The 15,768-nt window shown below is 43.0% G+C and overlaps 1 protein-coding gene across 2 annotated transcripts in view; it reads left to right on the forward strand.

The window, feature by feature from the left end:
- The window catches only part of PAG1 (phosphoprotein membrane anchor with glycosphingolipid microdomains 1), a 248,022-nt gene that overhangs the window by 37,622 nt on the left and 194,632 nt on the right, over positions 1-15,768 (forward strand). The gene's annotated exons all lie outside the window — the stretch shown is intronic.

Consider the following 15,768-nt stretch of genomic DNA (forward strand, 5'->3'; position numbering starts at 1 on the left):
AGAGAGTAACATAAGGCTTAGCAAATTCCAGGAGATAGGTGACCAAGAAGTGTGACCATTTACAGCAGCCTAACTTTTGTCATTGACTTTCCTGCGGTAAAGATCAGATCTATTGCCTTTTGTACCTGAGCACATTGTAATTGGGTATTTACTTGGTTATGTTATCATGAAGAAATGTATGTGGGCTGTAAATTTGTGCCATTGTTTTCCTTTATCCTTCCCCCATCATCTAAGACTGCAGATGTTCCTCAGAAGTGCGGAATGAATAATAATTCTTCTACGTCATCATGTGTAGGACTCCCCAACACAGAAGTCCTTATATTGTGAGCGAGGGATGAAGCTCGCAATGATCACACAGCGAGGCTCTGACAGCGGGATCACCGATTTCTCTGGGGAGAGGAATATATATCGTTTTCAAGAAGAGAAAATGACAGTGTACAGGAGAGGAACGTTCCTTGGTCCTCACTGCTGACACCTCTGCATTTCTGCCTTGATTCATGGTCACCGGTGTAATCTGTGACTCATATGGGTTCGGAGTGACCTTGCGCTCAGTAGGTATAATTCAGGAGAAGAATCCTAGAAGACATGGCTGCTGGTTGTAAATTTACAAGGCTCATTCACTATTTCATTCTCCTAGATGACTGGAATATGTAAGTCTAGTTTCTAACACCGGACTTCAGATTTGTTTTCCCTGCTTTCTGATCAAAGTGTTTTATCTATGGACTTGTATGTGCAGATGTACCTATGGGTGGATCCAGAGGAATACATACACACAAGATGGCCCCATTGTAAAGCTCAGAATAGGTCCCAATTATGGTGCTTGATTTTGACACCCAGGACAGAACAGCGGCTGTTTGTTACCCCCAACTCGCACACACGAACCTTTGGAAAATGTCTTACCTGTTGTTTTCCATCAGTGTAGTCCCTATACCATGGTAAGCCCTACACAGGGTCTTGCCTTTAGCAAACAGAATGGGACTAGTGTGCGGAGCTCCCTTGCCACCCAACTGTGCCGCCCCATCCTTCATTATTACACATAAACCGATAATAGAATCCTTTCGTGAATTGTCTTGCCAAGTGACACACACAACTGTATGTCTGTATGACTTTGATATTTTGAAATTCTAAAGAGGTTTTTCCCATCTTGACCTCTGACCAATGGAGGTGGAACTACGGAGATGTCCAAGAGCGGCATGATGTTTCTGTAACTTCTGTACTCGTTCTGGAAACTGCGGTACTTAGCGCAGCAGCTCTCGGAAGTTTCTGTAGCTTCGGCTGGATTTAGGTCGGGTTCACACTTATGTAGGGCTCAATGCTGCTCTACAACAGTGTTTCTGTCCGAATCCTGGAAAAACTGTATTGTGACCGTAATCCCGACATGGCCTCAACAGAGCCATTAACCTGAATGGAGTCACTGTAGACACATGAAGGGATTTAGGTAGGCATTAGGGAGAGTTCGCACAGGTACTAGATTCTTGGTCCGAAACAATGTGATGTTTATATTCAGGTTGCACAGCACCAAAACAAAACCATAAACCTAAATCCCTAGCCTTGACCAGGTGTTATCTACACAACATAGACCTTGGCTACACAACAATGAGCTAGTCCCAGTTCGGTCAAACACAACAGTTATTGTTCATAGCAGCCGGTGATACTTGCAGCTTGGTGTGTAGTTTCTTCTTAGAGAGAGATTATGTCTTGTCTCTCTCCCATTCCAACCCAATCCACTCTGCTCCGCGTCCCCCAGATGACTGCCTAAGGTGAATACCTAGCCGGGTTATGTGCAGAGCCAGCCAGGCGCAAATAATCTGAACCTGTAGGATGTAGGACCTGGCTTTGCTACACACTATGGCCTAGTCCTGGCAGTATTCTTTTTTTTTATTTATTTTTTTTAATTTTTTTCTGACATATACAAAAACATGGTCACCCACAGTGATTCCATTGGCTCCATTCATGTGAATGACTTTGATGTGGTTCCCCTTGGAATACAGTTTGATTCCGACGGAAACCCAGACTTTGCGCATGGTGGAGAGCATTGTATGTGTGTGAATTAGCCTTAGTCCAATCTCTGTTTCAGGGAAATACCTCCTTCTCTTCAGTGTTCAGACTCATTTACTTATTCATTTACCATGGCTAATCCTGAGTAAAATGATTGTGCTCCAGATATTAGGGAATCTAGACCACGGGAGGCTCATGTTATAATTCACATGTGGTCCGTTTATTGCATCCATTTCTGATTGTTCTATCTATTCAGATGGGACTTCATGCTGTTACTCCAGGAATAGCTCCATTTACATGTATGGGACAGATTTTAATTTCCATACATTTTTGCTACAGGTCTACTGTGTGATCGTGGCCTTGGGAATGCACAAAATCTAATTTCTGCATTTTGGTGTCCATAAATCACTGGCGGTTATTCTATTCCATCAGCCGCTCATTAATCCCCCCGGCCTCAGCGATATCCGTATTATCAGTGTGTTTAGAAGCTGACGGTCAAGGTAAATGGTCTTATAAGAAAGATGTTTTGCAATGATGTCAGATTTATAGCTGCATTGATTGTGGCTGATTATCTGTCTTGTAGAAGTAGAATGGCCCCGCTCACTGATCTACACGACTTTATTTCGGCCTTTTGCCGTGACATAAAGCCTCCACAGTTGTCACGCCTTGTGCCCCGTTGTGACCTGATTTACATTAAATTGCCAATTTCCCATGCATCATTGAATTTCCGCGATACAAAGCTACAAATGAGTTTGCTCTTGTGGAGCCGCGATCCGAGGCTAGGAATACATGATTGTAATTAGTCTTCGCTTAGTAATACGCTGCTTATATCCGCAGCCGCCTGACTTTTTCTGATTCTGCACGTTATTATTGTGATCCTGTAATGTGAGTTGGCAGATGGATGCAAAATAACCGAGAAAACTCAGATGTTTTTCTATCGGTTATTTTTGTCTTTTTTCACGTATAACAAAATGTTAGTCACTTTCTAAATCCGGTTGCAAAATAGAAGCCAAGAAACATGTAAATTTAGATCTTTGCTTATGAACAAGGTGTAAATACATGCTACAGCGCTGCTACAGGCGTGTTTGGCATGTCAGAGGACCCGGGACAAAGCTTAAAGGGATTAACCAGGACTATTTTTTTATTTGTTTTATTCATTTTTTTTTACTCTGGGTCTGAAAACTAACAGGTAGGTAGTTGCTACCTGGAGCCAGCACAGAGCTGTCACCAGCCGCTCCTGCTGGCGATTCAGCTGCTGCAGAGCAGCTCTTCCTGACTTCTCTGTCTACACGGCGTGACTGCCGACATCATGCTGATTGTCAGCCGGCTTTCTGCAGTTTGACAGCTGGCTTCCCCTTGCCTATCAGTATGACATCAGCAGTCCTGTCCTGCCAACAGAGCAGAAAAGAAGCCGCAGCTCTGCTGACGTGACATTACTGGAAGCAGCTGAATCGCTGGCAGGAGCAGATTGACAGCTTTGTGCCAGCAGAGATCGGTGCCAGACAAAACAGGCAGGTTTGTAGCAACTATCTACCTCTTAGTTTCTAGGCCTATAGTAAAATAAAATACCCTTTCAACCCTTTCTGACATTGGACGTACTATCCCATCCACGTGACCCGGGCCCGTATGACCGTGGACGGGATAGTACGTCATCACGATCAGCTGCGCTCATGGGGGGAGCGCAGCTGATCACGGCTGGGTGTCAGCTGATTATCACAGCTAATACCCGGCACTATGTGCCAGGAGTGGTCACGGACCGCCCCCTGCACATTAACCTGTTATGAATGAGTCACCGTAGGAGGCAAAAACAGAAATACTAGCTAAGTCCAAAAAACCAGAGAAGTTGGCAGCTATCGGATTGCAGACCCCTGAACCTATCAACAACAACTAGCAGTAGCCGTGGGGGGTTCCTACGGTGCCCTAGACCCCTCGATCACAGCCAGAGAAATAAATAGCCTAAAGACAGAAAGGGAAATCTAAACTGCCCCAGAGCAGACCCCAAAGCAAAAGGCAGCCCCCAACATATAATGACGGTGAAGCAAGATGAAAAAAAACTAACACAGATAGAAAGATAGGCTGAGAAAATGATGGGGCCCAAGCTAACTAAATAGGACAGGATAGAAAAGCTGCTGTCTGCAATCCGCACAAAAACCCTATCAAAACATGAGCCAACAGACTGATGGGGAAAAAAGCCCTGAAGACGCTAGGCTTCAAAAAGACTATATCAGTACTCAGGTATTTTCTGAAGACAGAGCAAAAAGGCAAAAAGAAATTCAGCTCACCCCAGCAGGAAATGGCAGAAACCCAGAAAAACAAGGCAAAACAAAACCAAAACACAAATGCAAAAAGCAGAGCAGAAAACTTAGCTTTTGAGGAGCAGGAATCAGACTGGTCTCCTAGAATCCCTCAGAGAAATCACCAGCAAGGCAGAAGGGCGTCGGCTGCCTTATATCCAGTCAACAATTCCCGTCACCCAGTCATCATCATCCTGCTCAGGTGCTTGGTAATCAGCCTCACTACCTTCCTTCACCAGAAGAGGGAGTTCATCAGACCTCAATGGTGAAGGGGAAAATGAACTCACAACAGGGGGCATAGGGAAGAATAGCGCAGGGAGGGGGATCCCTGCGTGCTTCTCTGAGCCCCTCAGAACAACGCTGCTCTAAGCCACTCTCTCTCCAACAGAGCTTGTAAGCGCTGCAATGAAGATGGCCGTATCTGCGCAGCTTCGGTGCCATTGCGCTCCTCCGATGTGGCAGAGGTAAAGCCGTCTCATAGTAATGAGAGGTGCACAGTTCGGGTCAGCGGCGGGTGCAGAATCTCGGGTATTATATGGGTTATATTGCAGTGCTCCTGCTCGGTTATCAGCATAGAATTCATTTAATTGTAGAAATGACCTGATTAGACCTGGTTAATTACATCTGCTAAATTGAAGGAGCGTGAGATTTCTCTATGAAATGTTCTTTTTTGGGTCTCTGACCTCCTTTCAGGCTTTTCATTCCATTTTGTCCAAGAAATCATCTTTCAACATTAGGTAATAATTGTGAACATAGCAAGTCATGGTTCAGTGTTTGCTGAAACGAGACATTGATTTATTTTTATTTTTTTCCCCTCCTGCTTGCGAGGATCCAATTTTCTTGATGTCACTTTTGCTGCACATTGTGGCAATGGCAGATGATTCTACGGCTCCATTGTTCTGGTCTGACAGTCGTCTTCTGCATGGCACTGTCGTGAAACCTCCTCGTTTACGTGTTCAGACGATCGCTTTGCTTTTCTGATGCCTCTGTGGTGTCCAAGCCTTTCAGCAATGCTTAGGTGGCACTTTCATATCACATTTATGCTACAATAGATACCACAATACCAAATAAACTCAGCATCTATGTGCGATGTGGGCACAATAATTCGAAGAGCTCTTATTTCTAAAAAAAACAAAAAACAGACCCATGTTGTACTGTAATATGGCACCCATGGAAATCCACGGATCCACATCTCCTGTGTGCTTTCATTAAATTTAAAGGCATGCTGCTTTGGATTCTATATATTGGGATAGAATTAGAATTCTGATTGTGTCTCAGAAAATTGTCAGAAAATGTGCTAAATATCGGTTAGTTTTGTCACAAATTTTTACATCCATTTTTGGCCCTATTGTATTTAGGGTCAAGTCTTTTTGACCATTCGGGTGTGGATTAAAAGGAATCTGTCACCAGGCTTTTGCTCCCCCCGTCTAACAGCAGCATAATGTAGGGACAGAGACCCTGATTCCAGCGATGTGTCACTTATTGTCCTGCTTGGTAGGGTTTTTATAAAATCCTAGTTTTCTCTTCTGCAGATGTAGCAGTGTGCTGAATGCTGAGCCCTGTATAACCCTGCCCACATCACTGATTGGCAGCTTTCTGTGCATTGGGAAAAAGCTGCTAATCAGTGGTGGGGTTACATAGAACAAGAGAACTACATGGAATGAGATAACTAGTCCTATAACAATAATCTCTGGCGCTGGAGTCAGGGTCTCTGCCCCTACATCATGCTGTTCTCAGATTAAATTCCAAAATCCTGCTGACAGATGTGCATGAAAAGGTTGATAAAGTTGACTTATTATCATCCAGTATGAGCCGCTGCGAAATGAGACGCATGTTCAGACTGTCTGCTCCAAGGTTAGACTGTTTAATTAGTAGACGGAGTAGTATGTTTGAACATACCCCAAGAACTAGATAGTATTTTCTAATGCTCTGATACATGACATCAGGGTGTACTCCTTTGTTCTCGTGAGTGCACCTTCATCTTTGTGGCATCGCTGGACCTATAGTAGCGCTCCTGTTTTTCTTCTCTCGCCCGGTTTTGATGACAGCCGCCTTTTATGAGATTTTTTTCCATTTTGGGATCTGTGCCCTGTCGGTTCCCATCATCAGCTGATGGTGTAGTGTGAGCGTTGCCGTCTCGGCAGTGTCGGTGTGTCGCCTTGTTGTGCTCCGTGTGCTCATTTGCATCCGCCTGTGATGTGGGTTTTAGATCAGACCTCGGCTCTGTACACACTGCGCTTTAATGATTATTATTTGCTTTAGCAGTAGGCGCCATCTCCATGGAAACAAGGACATGCTTCTATCAGAGAACAGATAAAGCCGCATGGTGGGAGATGACACCAGACCGAAGGCTTTCTTTTTGACTCCTGGTTGAATGCGCTTTGCAGCATCAAAAACAAGTTTATGCATTTTTTTTTTTTTTTTTACTCCTGTATTTGGGATATGTCAGAAGACGAAGCTTTTCTAGCAAATGGATCTCGTGTCTGAGATTTCCTATAATAATTGATGTAACGGTTGTATAGACAGGTTACCTGCTGATAACCCATGACCGATGTCTTTAGGTGACTGCACTCAGTAATGAACATTCCATCAGATGATTGCATGGTAACAATAATGGGAACGATTAAAGAGAAAAAGCAGGTTTAATTAGTTTTAGAGAAATTCAAACAACTGCAAAAATCCACTATGTTGTAGGGCTCAGCTTATGAGGTGGATCCTCTAAGCTCCGGTCCGGGTGGGCACGCGGATACTGATCATTAGTGCAGCAGCCGGTGGGCACATATGGAGCAAGGACCTCGGGGCTGCAGCCGAACCGGCTGCAAGAAAGTCCAAGACAAGGTGTGTCTTAGTGGGCCTTATATAGACCTACAGTGGGCAGATGATCATATAGGAGCACATTGGGCCACTCGTAAAAAAAAAAAGCCCAACGTGGATGGAGCACAGCAGAGGGCAGCGGCCCTAGGGGAAGGTGGTGAACCCCTGCCTAGCCAAGGCTGATGTCTTATTTTTAAAAAGTGCTGAAGATTTTGGACAGTGTATCTGAGACGACAGAATGTCTGTGCCAAAGACTGTGTTCACACAGAGACACAGTGGCGAGGCTATTAACGTCACCAGTAAGGCTGGTTTCACATTAGCGCTTTTGTGCGCAGCGCATCGGGCGCACCAGTGCGCATGCGCACTGCGCACCTATATTTTACATGATGTGCGCATGGTCTTGCGCATATTTGCGCTTTCGTGCGCATGCGTTTTTTTGTCTTTTGCGCCAGGCGCGTCAGACGCAACATGTTGCATTTTTGGTTCCGCCCTGTCTCGTTAAAACAACGCATGCGCACGGAATGCGCACGGAATGCGCAAAAACACCACATTGGAGCCTATGGGAGCGCAATACTTGCGCATGGTCTTGCGTTTTTATGCGCATGCGTTTTTTACATAAACATGACTGAAATTTGGTCTAGACAGTAAAAAAACAAAATTGAACCAAGGTGATAAAATGGTGTGGGCACTGGGATTCCACAATACTTTAAGGATTGCTCACTAGTGGACACACAGCACAAGCTGCACCAATGTAAGTATGAAAAACCTAATGTCTGGCTGAAATTTCAATACATTTCTATGTACTTATGTCTCTTTTTTTTTTTATTGCAGCATGTCTTCATCTGGTGAAGAATATGTCCCCGGGACAGGGCAAGAGGCAGAAGAAGTGAGTACTATGCTTCCGTATGGATTTGAAAAAATAAACACATGTGATTAATTTTTTTGGTTTAATTTTCAGAGCTCATCCTCCATCACGCCACCACCACCGGAGGAACGGCAGGAGCAGCAAGGCCAAGTGCGGGCGGGTAGACGTGATGTAAGTACAGACGGACTGTTTGTTTTTTTTTTTTTACTTATTTTCTAGTCTGGTTTTTTTTTTTTTTTTTTTTTTTTTTTGTATTTTTTAATTTTATTTTTTTTAAATTTTCATGGTTGTTTTTTTCGATGTTTGTTGTTTTTTTTCCATTTATTTCCATTTAAAACAAATAATTTTTTCATGGATTGTTTATCAATATCTAGGGCTCAAAGTGTGTATGTGTGTGTGTGTGTTTGTGTGTGTGTGTGTGTATGTTTGTTTGTTTGGGTATATGGGCACGGGACTATGGGATGGAGGATATATATGATGGGTATATGGGCATGGGATAGAGGATATGTATGATGGTATATGGGCACGGGACTATGGGATGGCGAACATGTATCATGTGTATATGGGCACAGGCATATGAGATGGCGAATATGTATGATGGGTATATGGGCACAGGACTATGGGATGGAGGATATGTATGATGGAATATGGGCACGGGACTATGGGATGGAGGATATATATGATGGGTATATGGGCATGGGATGGAGGATATGTATGATGGTATATGGGCACGGGACTATGGGATGGCGAATATGTATGATGGGTATATGAGCATGGGACTATGGGATGGAGGATGTGTGATGGGTATATGGGCACTGGACTATGGGATGGAGGATATGTATGATGGAATATGGGCACGGGACTATGGGATGGAGGATAATTTTAAATTTATATAACTAACCACAGTTAGTTACTATGCCCGGGCAGCGCCGGGCTCTTCAGCTAGTTATCGATATTTTTTTTTTTTTAAATCTTTCAAAGATTAATGTTTGTCTTTCTTTTCTAGGCTCCACAGCGGGAGGAGGACCTCGCCCTGGACAACGACGAGCTCATCCGTCTAGTCCAGGAGCGAGTCCCGTTGTGGGACACCCGTCACCAACTGCACTCGGACAACGTGGTGATCCGGCGGCTCTGGAACGAGGTGGCCGCATCGCTGATGGATGGCTGGGACAATGCCTCTCCCCGGGTCCGCAAGGATTTTCGTAAGTATTTAAATGCAGTGTGATGCAGCAGTGATCTTGGCCGGGATCACCCAACTGTGTGTGATGCTATTAACTCCATGGAGTTTCTATCATCACACACAGTTGGATGATCACAGCCTCCAGTGCATAGTCTTACTTTTTTTCTTTTTTTTTTTTTTTCCATCACAGTGAACAAAGTCAGAACCCGTTGGCGCTCGATGAAGGACCGCTTCAACAGGGATATCCGTCAGGAGAATAAGGTTCGCAGTGGTGCTGCGGCAAGGACCGGCACGAAGTACCGATACCATCGTGCCTTGGCATTTTTAAGACCGGTCCTTGCCTCCCGAACGTAAGTATTTTCTAGTTGTATTGTGTTTTATTCTGTGCTTTTCTATTCCACAGGAGTTGGCGATTGTTAATTTATGGTAGTAATTTCTTTCTTTTCTTTTCACAGCACCTGGAGCAGCACCCTGCAACCTGGTCCCGAAGCGGTCCTTCATCAAGCTGCCCCGGACCCCTCCCAGCCATCCATCAGCGAGGAAGCACCTTGCAGGTCTGCACCACAGTCATCTGGAGACCAGGAAGCTGGTCGCTCAGGTGTTCCCCTGTCCCAGGTCTCTGCCACTGGTTTTGCGGGCACTTCCCGCCAGCAGCGGCAGAGGACCTTGGACAGGCCTCTCATGCCCGAGTTCGTTGAATTGAGCTCGGTCTTTCAGAGTAGCCTCAAGGCACTCTCCGATAGACTTGAGAGTGGTTTCCTCCTTTTGGACCAACGCTACAAGTCTATCGAGGGTCGCCTTGAGCGCCTGGAAGTCGACCTCGCCAGACCAGCGCATCATTTTTATACCCAAATAGCTCGGGACACGGCGGAACACCTTACCCCTGACCTCCAGTTGACTGTCATGCAGGCCTGCAACAATGCTTTTATGCAGGCTATGCAGCAGAGTAGGATTATGCAGCAGTCAGTGGTGGCATTTCCACCGGTGCCACCACTGACTCGTTTTACAGCATTACCTACTTCTGCTGCATATCACTGCACAGCCACCACACTTCCAAGCCTCGCCGGACACCAATATACCGCCCCAAGTCCGAGTGCAGCTGGACACTTACCCGCCAACACCATGCCAAGCGCTGCTCCTGCCTGGCCCACCACTGCTGCCGCCACCACCACTGGATGGCCCGTCGTCACCACCCCTGCCTTGAGCGCCGCAACCACCACCACCAGCGGGAGGACCACCCCGGTATGGACCGCCACAGCCACCACGCCTGCATGGACCGCCACCACCACCACCACCACCTCGGAGCAGCATCAGCTGGGGGACCCGCATTCAATATTTACGGCCCCTGCCAGGACATCCACCACCTCCAGCATGCCACAGCTGGAACAAGATCCTGGCAGGCGGTCAACAAGTGCCAGGCGGTCCCCCAGCTCCAGCCAGTCCCCAGCCTCCAGGCGTTCCAGAGGCTCAAGGCAGTCCAGAGGCTCAAGGCGGTCCAGAGGCTCAAGGCGGTCCCCGGGGTCTAGCCAGTCCTCAGGCTCAAGCGAGGACAGCAGGAAGACGACGGGCCACCGTCCTAAAAAAACAAAGAGGAGGACTCTTACCCTCCCTCCTCCCTCACCTCCCACTTCACAACTTTCCTTGCCTCAGCTCCCTTCCCCCACTTCTTTGGTTCCTCCTTCCCCTAGAACCCCTTACTCCACCCAAAGCCGTTCCTCATCCCTCCACACCCCCCAGTTTCCAGCAACTAAAAAATAATTTAAATAAATGTTATATTTTTTTTTCAAAATAATGTTTGGTTATTGTGTCTTTCGCCGCCTGCACACACTGCGCCCTACACTATGGTTTGTTTTTCTTTACTTTCTACCGGATGGTCAGCCATCCAACTCTGAAAGGGATACTATATTTCTTTTTTTTTTTTATATATATATATATATATATATATATATATAAATAAAACAAAAATGAAATATAGTATCCCTTTCAGAGTTGGATGGCTGACCATCCGGTAGAAAGTAAAGAAAGGGAAACCACCAAAAAAAACAAAAAATTTATATATATATATATATAAAAATAAATATATAAATAAATATATATATATAAATATATAAATATATATATATATATATATATATATATATATTTATATATAAATATATATATATATATATATATATTTATATATAAATATATATATATATATATATATATATATATATATATATATATTTATATATATATATATATATATATATATATTTATATATATATTATAATATATATATATATATATATATAATATATATATATATATATATATATATATTATAATATATATATATATATATATATTATAAAATATATATATATATATTTTATAATATAAAATAATTATATATATATTTTATAATATAAAATAATTATATATATATATTATAATATATATATATATATATATATTATAATATATATATATATATATATATTATAATATATATATATATATATATTATAATATATATATATATATATATATTATAATATATATATATATATATATATATATATATTATAATATATATATATATATATATATTATAATATATATATATATATATATATATATAATAATATATATATATATATATAATAATATATATATATATATATATAATAATATATATATATATATATATATAATAATATATATATATATATATATATATATATATATAATAATATATATATATATATATATATATATATATATATATAATATATATATATATATATAATAATATATATATATATATAATAATATATATATATATATATATAATAATATATATATATATATATAATAATATATATATATATATATATAATAATATATATAATAATATATATAATAATATATATATATATATATATATATATATATATTATAATATATATATATATATATTATAATATATATATATATATATATTTTTTTTTATGGTGGTTTCCCTTTCTTCAATTTAACCTGGGCAGATGAGTAGTGGAGTTTATTAAGACACAGTACACTGGGTACAGGTATAAAAAACCATGTATTTTATTTTTAACAAACAACAAAACTATTAAACCATTTGATCCTGCCATGCTACACGACCAACATCGGATAAAAAGTAGTCCGCAAATTGGTCCCTCATTTGGGCAACTTCGACTGAGGACCGAAGAGGGTGCTGAGTAAAATCTGGCAAAGGGTTGGCAGCAGGCTCATCCATGTCAAAGTTCGGCCGCTCCTTTGCCATAACAAAATTGTGGAGAACCACGCATGCCTTCACGACCTCATCAACTGTTTCCATTTTGAGATTGATGGCGGTGCTGAGAATTCGCCATCTGGCCACTAGAATGCCAAAGGCGCACTCTACAGTCCTGCGAGCCCTCGTAAGCCTGTAGTTGAAAATTTTCTTGCGGTGGTCCAAGTCACGGCTGGAGTACGGCTTCAGCAGGTTTGGGCACATCTGAAATGCCTCATCCCCAACCACTACAAATGGCAGTGGTGGAGTTTGGGTTTGGGGAAGAGGCCGTGCCAGTGGAAAATTGAAATGGTTGCCGTACAACCTCCAGCCCATATCAGAGTTCTTAAAAGTCTGTGAATCGTTGCCCCGTCCGAATGCCCCTATGTCCACCGCCACAAACCGGCAGTCTGCATCCGCAATGGCCATTAGGACTGTGGAAAAGTACTTCTTGTAGTTGTAGTACTCGGAGCCACTTCTTGCGGGTTTTGTGATGCGGATGTGCTTCCCGTCCACCGCTCCTAGGCAGTTCGGGAAATTGCAGACTGCCCAGAATTTCTCCGATATTTGAAGCCACTTTTCGGCAGTGGGCAATGGCAGAAACTCCGGACACAGAACATCCCACAGAGCCCTGCAGGTGTCGGCAACAATCCCAGATAAAGTTGAGATTCCCAGCCGGTACTGGAAATGCAGGGATGAAAGACTCTCTCCAGTTGCCAGGAACCTGCCAAACATAAAAAGAAAAAATAATTATATTTCTGTCTTGGGTATTACTAAAAACACTGAAAATAAAAAAGTACATGGCCTAACTATTTTGCATGTTTTTTTAATACAACATAGCAAAAAAACATTTTATAAAGGCTTGGGATTAGTACATGCCAGAAGAAAAACCATTATGCAAAAAAGCAATTTCACAAAAATAATGTTAAAAATCAATAGCCAAAAAAAACCTAATTTTTTGGACCAAAAAAAAAAAAAAATAAAAAGCCAAAAAAATTATGCAAACATAACAACATACATACCGTAAGGTGACAAGGAGCCTTTCTTCGGGAGGAATGGCACGCCGGAGCTGAGTGTCCCTTCTCCGGATGTTTCCTTCAACCATACCCAGCAAGTCAAGGAAGCTTTCCTGGGACATCCGTGTATAGTCAGCAAATTTCTCCGGGTTTTCCTGTAGCTCGCTGTACAGCGTGTGATATGCTCCACGGCTTGGCCGGAGTTCGATGATTGGATGTCTCCAAAACCTACGCCGCTGCCGTCTCTGCTGTCTCTCCCTCTCCCTTTCTTGCTGGCAACAAAAGACATACGCCTGAGACAGCGCAATGTCAAGATCCAGCTTGAAGCGGAAATTATCCAGACGCAAGTCCATCTTGACACCGGAAACAGCAGCAAAATCTGATGAATTCAGCAGTACAGGGTCTATAAAACATTCCAATGAAACACGCCCACTGGTGACCCATTGGTGGTCAAAGATTTTGCTATTGTGAAATGTCACACCTAAAAACGCATGCGCATAAAAAACGCAACCGCATGCAAAAACGCATGTAAAACGCAAGTAACACTGCGTTATTTTGACGCATCAGCGTGCGCATGAAGAAAAAAAAACGCACATTTGTTTTGCGTTTTTCTTTGCGTTTTTTATGCGCACGATGCGCTGCGCAAAAAAACGCTAATGTGAAACTAGCCTAATGCGCCAATACAGCCGCCACTGATTAAAACTAAATGTGCCACGTAACATGAGGGTAGCTGTTTTACTGCTGTTTTGTATGTATCCATAAGGATATGCTCAATCTGTCAGTAGGTTTTTGCGATGTAATCTGAGAGCAGCATTACGTAGGGGCAGAGACATTGATTCCAATGATGTGACACTTTGTTTTCTGGGGGGTGCAGCAGCTGTGATAGAATCCGTTTTCTCTGCTGCAGATTTAGCGGTGCTTTGAATGCTGAGCTGTATATAACCCCGCCCACACCACTGATTGGTTAGCTTTCTGTGTATGTGGTAGAAGGGGGGAGAGGTCAGCTCAATAACTTGTATACTCCAGGTGCAGGGAACGCCGTTCTAATCCTACAAGTAACAGCATAAAAGAAAACGTTGCCGCTCCAGGATGAATTAAAAGTTTCTTTGTTTATAGCATGGCACTGGGTATAGTGCCAAAGAGAAAAAGCAACATGTTTCAACCGCAACTGCGGTCTTTGTCTGAGCTCTCGGTGTACACTGTATATTGAAGGAAAGCTGTTGGGACGCAGTTGGACCAGGATGGAAGGAGGCAGCTTGTCCTGTAGTGATAATCTCCTGCTGAGAAAACACTGGTTTTATTGAAACAGCAACTCAGCCTAGTAAATGACAGGACATTGGGCTTTATCCCGAGGAAGATGACCTGTGTGACTCTGAAACGCGTTGACTCTCTCAAATGAAACCTCTAAAGATAGGGTTGCTATCCTGGATTCTTCAGCAGTGCGGATTCAGACTCTTTTTTCCTTTGATGAAGTTTGTATGTTGTCACCTATCCAATAACTTAACTATAACTAATGGTCGGACTGTTGGGATCCTCTTGCTTATTCACGTGCATGGGATATTTGCTGTACTTACTATGCCTCTGATTCACCATGAGTTGGGGTACACTCTACGGATACTGTATGCGGTCACCATGACCCTGCCCTTGCGGGCTTACCTTCTACAGGATGGTGGGGAAGGAGACAGTAGGTTGGAGGGTTCCAGTAGCTCTGGTGTTAGTGAGGCGTTAGCTCCAGTAGTGGTAAGGAGGCAGCGAGGTCATTGCAGGCTGTAGGCTTTCTTGAAGAGGTGGGTTTTCAGGTTCCATCTGAAGGATCTGAATGTGGTTGATAGCCGGACGTGTTGGGGCACAGAATTCCAGAGGATGATATTCGGGAGAAATCTTGAAGGCAACAAGGAGCGAATAAGTGTGGAGGAGAGAAGGAGGTCTTAGAAGGACTGGAGATTACGTGAGGGAAGGTATCGGGAGATTAGTTCAGAGATGTATGGAGGAGACAGCTTATAGATGGCCTTGTAGGTGGTCAGTGTTAGTAATTTGAATTGGATACGCTGAGGGAATGGGAGCCAGTGAAGGGATTTGCAGAGGGGAGAAGCGGAGGAGTAGCGAGGAGAGAGATGAATTAGTTGGGCAGCAGAGTTAAGGATGGATTGGAGCGGTGCGGGGGTGTTAGCAGGGAGACCACAGAAAAGGATGTTGCAGTAGTCGAGGGTGGGAGATGATTAGGGCATGCACAAGAATTTTAGTAGATTGAGGGTTGAGGAAAGGATGAGTTCTCGAAATACTTTTGAGCTGGAGACGACAGGAGGTGGCGAGAACTTGG

Source organism: Dendrobates tinctorius, unplaced genomic scaffold, assembly GCF_039654945.1.
Source record: "Dendrobates tinctorius isolate UK_male_01 unplaced genomic scaffold, ASM3965494v1 ptg000165l, whole genome shotgun sequence".
In the NCBI taxonomy this organism is placed as follows: Eukaryota; Metazoa; Chordata; class Amphibia; order Anura; family Dendrobatidae; genus Dendrobates; species Dendrobates tinctorius.